The 7,314-nt window shown below is 36.9% G+C and overlaps 1 protein-coding gene across 1 annotated transcript in view; it reads left to right on the top strand.

The window, feature by feature from the left end:
- Nucleotides 1-323: 323 nt before the first annotated feature.
- Nucleotides 324-7,314, top strand: part of LOC132745248 (FMRFamide receptor-like) — a 108,007-nt gene continuing 101,016 nt past the window's right edge. Inside the window, exon 1 of the mRNA XM_060734112.1 lies at nucleotides 324-412. The gene's annotated coding sequence lies outside the window, so the exon portion shown is untranslated. The remainder of the gene's footprint in view (nucleotides 413-7,314) is intronic.

Below are 7,314 nucleotides of genomic sequence, written 5' to 3'. Positions count from 1 at the left end.
TGACCTTGACCTGAAGTTGAATTTTTCTTAAACTTTCATAACTTAGTTATGATGAGGGAAATTGCACTTCTTTATTATCCCTCATGTACAGACTCAATCAAACCGAGTCTGCAATTTTCATGATATTTTATTGTGATTAATGCTTCCGAGGGATCACCTTTTTTCCAGAGTTTTACACTCAAAAAACTCTGAAGAAAGTATAATATATTAGATGAAAACTTGAAAATATTAGCAAGGTCATTTGTCATATTGATACAATCATGAGGAGAAGTATTGGTTTGCTTATAAATGATTTTATGATATTTTTGCAGATTTATGATGGATGAAGTTGGCAACTCTAATTCCCAAGGCATACTGATGGCTGGAATAAATTGAATCAAAAGTTGCAAGATGTTAAAATGTTGCTGATCAAGTAAGTTCACAATGTTCCTATGGGTTTTGTCTCTCTGTAATAACTATCTGCCCAACTTGTGTATTTGCTTTCTTTAGAAATATTTGACATCACTTTACAGTAGAGAATGCGCCATTATGCTTACTGTTGTCTCTCACTCTGTAATATGGTGGCTTGTACAGATGGACTTAGTGTTGTTTGTGTGTTAGTCTGTTATATACGTGTATTGAAACTTTATTTGAGACATGCAGATTAGATCATTTATACAGTATTGACAGAAACATATTTTGTCTTGTTAATTACAAATTGGATTACTGAATAGAAAAACAGATCAGAATAGTCCCTTGTGAAATCTCAAAATATGTACATGTCCAGTTTATTGTGCCCCCACTTTAGTGGCGGACATTTAGATTTACCCTTGTTCGTCCTTCCGTCCGTTCTCTTTTGTGTCGCAGGTAACTCAAAAAGTATTTGACCTAGAGTCATGAAACTTTACAGGAATGTTGATCAGCATGTGAAGTTGTGCACCTGGGTATTTTCGTCTGGATATTTTTAGTATTTTTAGAGTTATTGCCCTTGACTTAGTAAAATTTTGCAATTTTCAACTTGTGTCGCATGTAACTCAAAAAGTATTTGACCTAGAGTCATGAAACTTTACAGCAATGTTGATCAGTATGTGTAGTTGTGCACCTGGGTATTTTCGTCTGGATAATTTTAGTATTTTTAGAGTTATTGCCCTTGATTTAGAAAATTTTTGCAATTTTCAACTTGTGTCGCATGTAACTCAAAAAGTATTTGACCTAGAGTCATGAAACTTTTCAGGAATGTTGATCAGCATGTGTAGTTGGGATTAATTTAGTATTTTTAGAGTTATTGCCCTTGACTTAGAAAATTTTGCAATTTTCAACTTGTGTCGCATGTAACTCAAAAAGTATTTGACCTAGAGTCATGAAACTTTACAGGAATGTTGATCAGCATGTGAAGTTGTGCACCTGGGTATTTTCGTCTGGATATTTTTAGTATTTTTAGAGTTATTGCCCTTGACTTAGTAAAATTTTGCAATTTTCAACTTGTGTCGCATGTAACTCAAAAAGTATTTGACCTAGAGTCATGAAACTTTACAGCAATGTTGATCAGTATGTGTAGTTGTGCACCTGGGTATTTTTGTCTGGATAATTTTAGTATTTTTAGAGTTATTGCCCTTGACTTAGAAAAATTTTGCAATTTTCAAATTGTGTCGCATGTTACTCAAAAAGTATTTGACCTAGAGTCATGAAACTTTACAGGAATGTTGATCAGCATGTGTAGTTGGGATTAATTTAGTATTTTTAGAGTTATTGCCCTTGACTTAGAAAATTTTGCAATTTTCAACTTGTGTCGCATGTAACTCAAAAAGGATTTGACATAGAGTCATAAAACCTTATGGGAAGGTTGCTCAGCATATTTAGTTTTGCACTTGGGGTTTTGCTTGTGGATTTATCCAGTATTTGTAGAGTTATTTCCCTTGACTTAGTAAAAACTGTTTCATTATGTTGTTATTTGTTCCTTGAGTGCTTAAGTTAGAATCGACCAACTTTACAGGAATAATGATCAATATCACTAAATTACAGGAATAATGATTCACATCACTGTGTAGCTATGAACCTGGGACTTTGCATGTGGATTTTTTCAGTTTTGTTAGAGTTATTGCTCTTGACTTACAGTAGTATAAATTTGCAATTTTCAACTTGGGGTTTGCTTGTGTTTGTAAAGTTCTTGCCCTTTACTTAGTAAAAGATTTTTAGTTTTCAAAAAATATTTGACCTAGAGTCTTAAGATTGACAGAACAGTGGCGCGGTGGGGTCACCCGTGTCCTATGGACACATTTCTAGTATCTTCTTGTTGAAAACTACAATGCCTGGAGTTAGATATTTGGTATTTAGCACTGTCTAAAAGACCTTTACAAACATTATATAAATCATAAATATAGAGTCATAAATGGCTTTTCAGCTCACCTGTCAAAAAGTGACAGGGTGAGCTTTTGTGATCGCTTTTCGTCCGTCCGTCCGTCCCGTGTCCGTCCGTAAACTTTTACTTTAAATGACATCTCCTCATAAACCACTAAGCCAAATTCATCCAAACTTCACAGGAATGTTCCTTTGGTGGTCACCTTTAAAAATTGTTCAAAGAATTTAATTCCATGCAGAACTCTGGTTGCCACGGCAACCGAAAGAAAAAACTTTAAATATCTTTTTTTAAAAAACACGAGTTCAAATAAAAGCCCTGGGGTCAAAATTGGCCCTGCCCCAGGGGGTCATTGATTTTCCCTATATGCATATAGTAAAACCTTAAAAAATCTTCTTTTAAAGAACCCATGGAGCTAGAGCTAAGATATTTAGCATGAAACATCATCTAGTAAGTGTCTACCAAGTTTGTTCAAATAAAAGCCCTGGGGTCAAAATTGGCCCCGCCCCAGGGGTCATTGATTTTCCCTATATGCATATAGTAAAAACTTAAAAAATCTTCTTTTAAAGAACCCAAAGAGCTAAGATGTTTAGCATGAAACATGTTCTAATGGGTGTCTACAAAGTTTGTTTAAATAAAAGCCCTGGGGTCAAAATTGGCCCCGCCTCGGGGGTCATTGATTTTCCCTATATGCATATAGTAAAAATTTAAAAAAACTTCTTTTTAAGAACCCATAGAGCTAGAACTAAGATATTTAGCATGAAACATCTTCTAATAAATGTCTACCACGTTTGTTCAAATAAAAGCCCTGGGGTCAAAATTGGCCCCGCCCCAGGGGGTCATTGATTTTCCCTATATGCATATAGTAAAAACTTAAAAAATCTTCTTTTAAAGAACCCATAGAGCTAGAGCTAAGATATTTAGCATGAAACATGTTCTAATGGGTGTCTACCAAGTTTGTTCAAATAAAAGCCCTGGGGTCAAAATTGGCCCCGCCCCAGGGGGTCATTGATTTTCCCTATATGCATATAGTAAATACCTAAAAAATCTTCTTTTAAAGAACCACAAGAGCTAGAGCTAAGATATTTAGCATGAAACATGTGCTAATGGGTGTCTACAAAGTTTGTTCAAATAAAATCCCTGGGGTCAAAATTGGCCCCGCCCCCGGGGTCATTGATTTTCCTTATTATGTGTATTGCAAAAACTTAAAAAATCTTCTTTGAAAAAACCCAAATAGCTAGAGCTTAGATATTTGGCATGAAACATCTTCTAGTGAGTGTCTACCAAGTTTGTTAAAAAAAAGCCCTGGGGTCAAAATTGGCCCCGCCCTGGGGTCATTGATTTTCCTGATATGTGTATGGCAAAAACTTAAAAAATCTTCTTTGAAAAAACTCAAATAGCTAGAGTTTAGATATTAAGCATGAAACATCTTCTAGTAAGTGTCTACAAAGTTTGTTCAAATAACAACCCTGGAGCTAAAACTGGCCCGCCCCGGAGGTGTCATTGTTTTTTAACTATATGTGTATAGTAAAACTTAAAAAATCTTCTTTTAAAAAACCCAATGAGCTAGAGGTTAGATTGCAGGAAGCATTTTTTTGTGGGTGTCTACCAAGTTTGTTCAAATAAAAGCCCTTGGGTTTAAATTGGCCCTGCCAAAGAGGAGGGGGGAGGTCATTGTTTTTCATTATATGTGTGTAGTAAAAACTTAACATCATGAAACATCTTCTAATGAGTGTTTTCCAAGTTTGTTTAAATAAAAGCCCTGGGGTTTATACTAGCCCCGCTCAGGGGGGCCTAAATATAGATGAGCGACCTCAGGGCCATCATGGCCCTCTTGTTATCCCCCGCCGAAAATTTTCGGCGGAGGATATAGAAATAGTCTCCGTCCGTCCTTCCGTCCGTCCGTCCGAGCAGACGAGAGCTACATTATGAGGTTTAGGTTTATGTACAGGCACTCTGTATGGGGTTCATTCCGTAGAGACATGTATTATGTGGTTAAAAATGCTCTTATGGGGTTAAAAAAATTTGCTCTTGTGGGGTTAAGAGATCAAAGGAATAACCCCACAAACACGTCTGCTAAGTATGTCCGTCCTTCCGTCCGACATTTTTGTCCGGAGCATATCTCTAAAAGTATTTGAGTTATCAACTTGAAACTTCATAGGTGGATAGACCTCATTGAGGAGGAGTGCAGTGCACAAGAATGATAACTCTACCTTGCATGATTTTTGAGTTATTGCCCTTTGTTATTTTTCAAAATTGATTTTTGTCCAGAGCATAACTCCAAAAGCCTATGAGATATTAACATGAAACTTCATAGGTGCATAGATCTCACTCAGGAGGTGTGCATTGCATAAGAATGATAACTGTACCTTTCATAATTTTTGAGTTATTGCCCTTTGTTATTTTTCATACCTAATTTTTCACCTAAGTGGAGCATAACTCAAAAAGTGTTTGAGATATCAACATGAAATGTCATAGGTGGATAGATCTTATTGAGGAGGAATGTTGTGCGCAAGAATGATAACTCTTCCCTATACAATTTTTGAGTTATTGCCCTTTGTTTTTTTTTCATGCTATTTTGTCCAGAGCTAATCTCAAAAAGTATTTGCGGTATCAACTTGAAACTTCAAAGGTGGATGGATCTCATTGAGGAGGAGTGCAGTGCTTAAGAATGATAACTCTACCCTGCAGTATTTTTGAGTTATTGCCCTTTGTTATTTTTCAAAATAATTTTTGTCCAGAGCATAAACTCAAAAAGCCTTTGAGATATCAAAATGAAACTTCATAGGTGCATAGATCTCACTCAGGAGATGTGCACTACACAAGAATGATAACTCTACCTTTCATAATTTTTGAGTTATTGCCCTTTGTTATTTTTCATACTTAATTTTTCAATTCAATTTTTTTCTCACAAAAGTATTTGAGGTATCAAAACTTGAAACTTCATAGGTGGATAGATTTTACTGAGGAGGGATGCAGCACCCCACAAGAATGATAACCTACCCTGCATTATTTTTCAGTTATTGCCCTTTGTTATTTTCAGCCATCAGTATTCACATAGGTTTCAAATCTGTAATCACTATAGCCATCAGTTTTCATTACCAAAAGACCTCTTAAAATGGAATTATTCTGCTCTACTACATATACATTCTTCCAATGAGCAAACACATTCGGCGGGGGATGGCCATGTTGACATGGCTCTTGTTATTTTTATTTTTTATTTATAGCTCACCTGTCACAAAGTGACAGGGTGAGCTTTTGTGATCGCTTGTCGTCCGTCCGTCGTCCGTAAACTTTTACTTTAAATGACATCTCATCATAAACCACTAAGCCAATTTCATCCAAACTTCACAGGAATGTTTCTTTGGTGGTCACCTTTGAAAATTGTTCAAAGAATTTAATTCCATGCAGAACTCTGGTTGCCATGGCAACCAAAAGAAAAAACTTTAAATATCTTCTTCTATAAAACCCAAAGAGCTAGAGCTTAGATATTTGGCATGAATTATCTTCTAGTGAGTGTCTACCAAGTTTGTTCAAATAAAAGCCCTGGGGTCAAAATTGGCCCCGCCCCAGGGGGTCATTGATTTTCCCTATATGCATATAGTAAAAACTTAAAAAAATCTTCTTTTAAAGAACCCAAAGAGCTAGAGCTAAGATATTTAGCATGAAACATCTTCTAATGGGTGTCTACCAAGTTTGTTCAAATAAAAGCCCTGGGGTCAAAATTGGCCCCGCCCCAGGGGGTCATTGATTTTCCCTATATGCATATAGTAAAAACTTAAAAAATATTCTTTTAAAGAACCCAAAGAGCTAGAGCTAAGATATTTAGCATGAAACATCTTCTAGTGAGTGTCTACCAAGTTTGTTCAGTTAAAAGCCCTGGGGTCAAAATTGGCCCTGCCCCGGGGGTCATTCATTTTCCTTATATGTGTTTAACAAAAACTTAAAAAATCTTTTTTGAAAAAACTCAAATAGCTAGAGTTAAGATATTAAGCACGAAGCATCTTCTAGTGAGTGTCTAAGAAGTTTGTTCAAATAAAAGCCCTGGGGTCAAAATTGGCCCCGCCCCGGGGGACATTGATTTTCCTTATATGTGTATAGCAAAAACTTAAAATTTTTCTTTGAAAAAACCCGAATAGCTAGAGTTTAGATCATTAAGCCTGAAACATTTTGTGTCTACAAAGGATTTGTTCAAATAAAAGCCCTGGGGTCAAAACTGGCCCTGCCCCAGGTGTGTCATTGTTTTTTACTATATGTGTAAAGAAAAACTTGAGGAGCTAGACCTTAGAGGTTTAGCAGAAACATCTTCTAATGTGTTGTCTACCAAGTTTTTGTTCAAATAAAAGCCCTGGGGGTTTTAAACTGGCCCCGCTCCGGGGCCTATATACAGGTGAGCGACTTCAGGGCCATCGTGGCCCTCTTGTTTTAATATTGCGTTTATTTAAGGTCCCACCGCCGGAAAGCCCATATGGGCGGACTGTACACTCAAGTAGGGCCATTAATAGAGCGTCCCGCCAAGATTTTTTGTCGAATTTTTTCCAGCCTTTATTGGTGGAGGGAAACCCCAGGTGCCCCTCCAGGCCCATTATTTTTCAAAGGCACAAGCAGGCACCTGGGTAGAACCACCGACCTTCTGTAAGCCAGCTGGGGATGGCTTCCCTCACATTGATAAATTTTTCGACCCGAATAAGGATCGAAACCTTTTACAGCGGGTTGAGGGACCTGTGATCTTCAAGTCAGCGGGACCTTAACCACCTCGGCCATTGGAGGCCCCCCTCATAAATGGCCCAACCTGGGTGCCACTAAATGGCATATTAGGGATAACTAAGATAAAAACATGTTTCAGACAAATTTCATAAATGGGTCAATTCAAAGATTATTTTAGATAACCTGAACAGATTTGTATAGACAATTTTTACCCAGCTTCTTTAGGGTGCTGTAATGTTTTACTTGAATTTACTGTAACAAACCAAAACGGT

This window comes from Ruditapes philippinarum, unplaced genomic scaffold (genome assembly GCF_026571515.1).
Source record: "Ruditapes philippinarum isolate M1 unplaced genomic scaffold, ASM2657151v2 ctg8_1_1_1_1, whole genome shotgun sequence".
Taxonomy (NCBI): Eukaryota; Metazoa; Mollusca; class Bivalvia; order Venerida; family Veneridae; genus Ruditapes; species Ruditapes philippinarum.
This window is presented reverse-complemented; position numbering and strand designations above follow the sequence as displayed.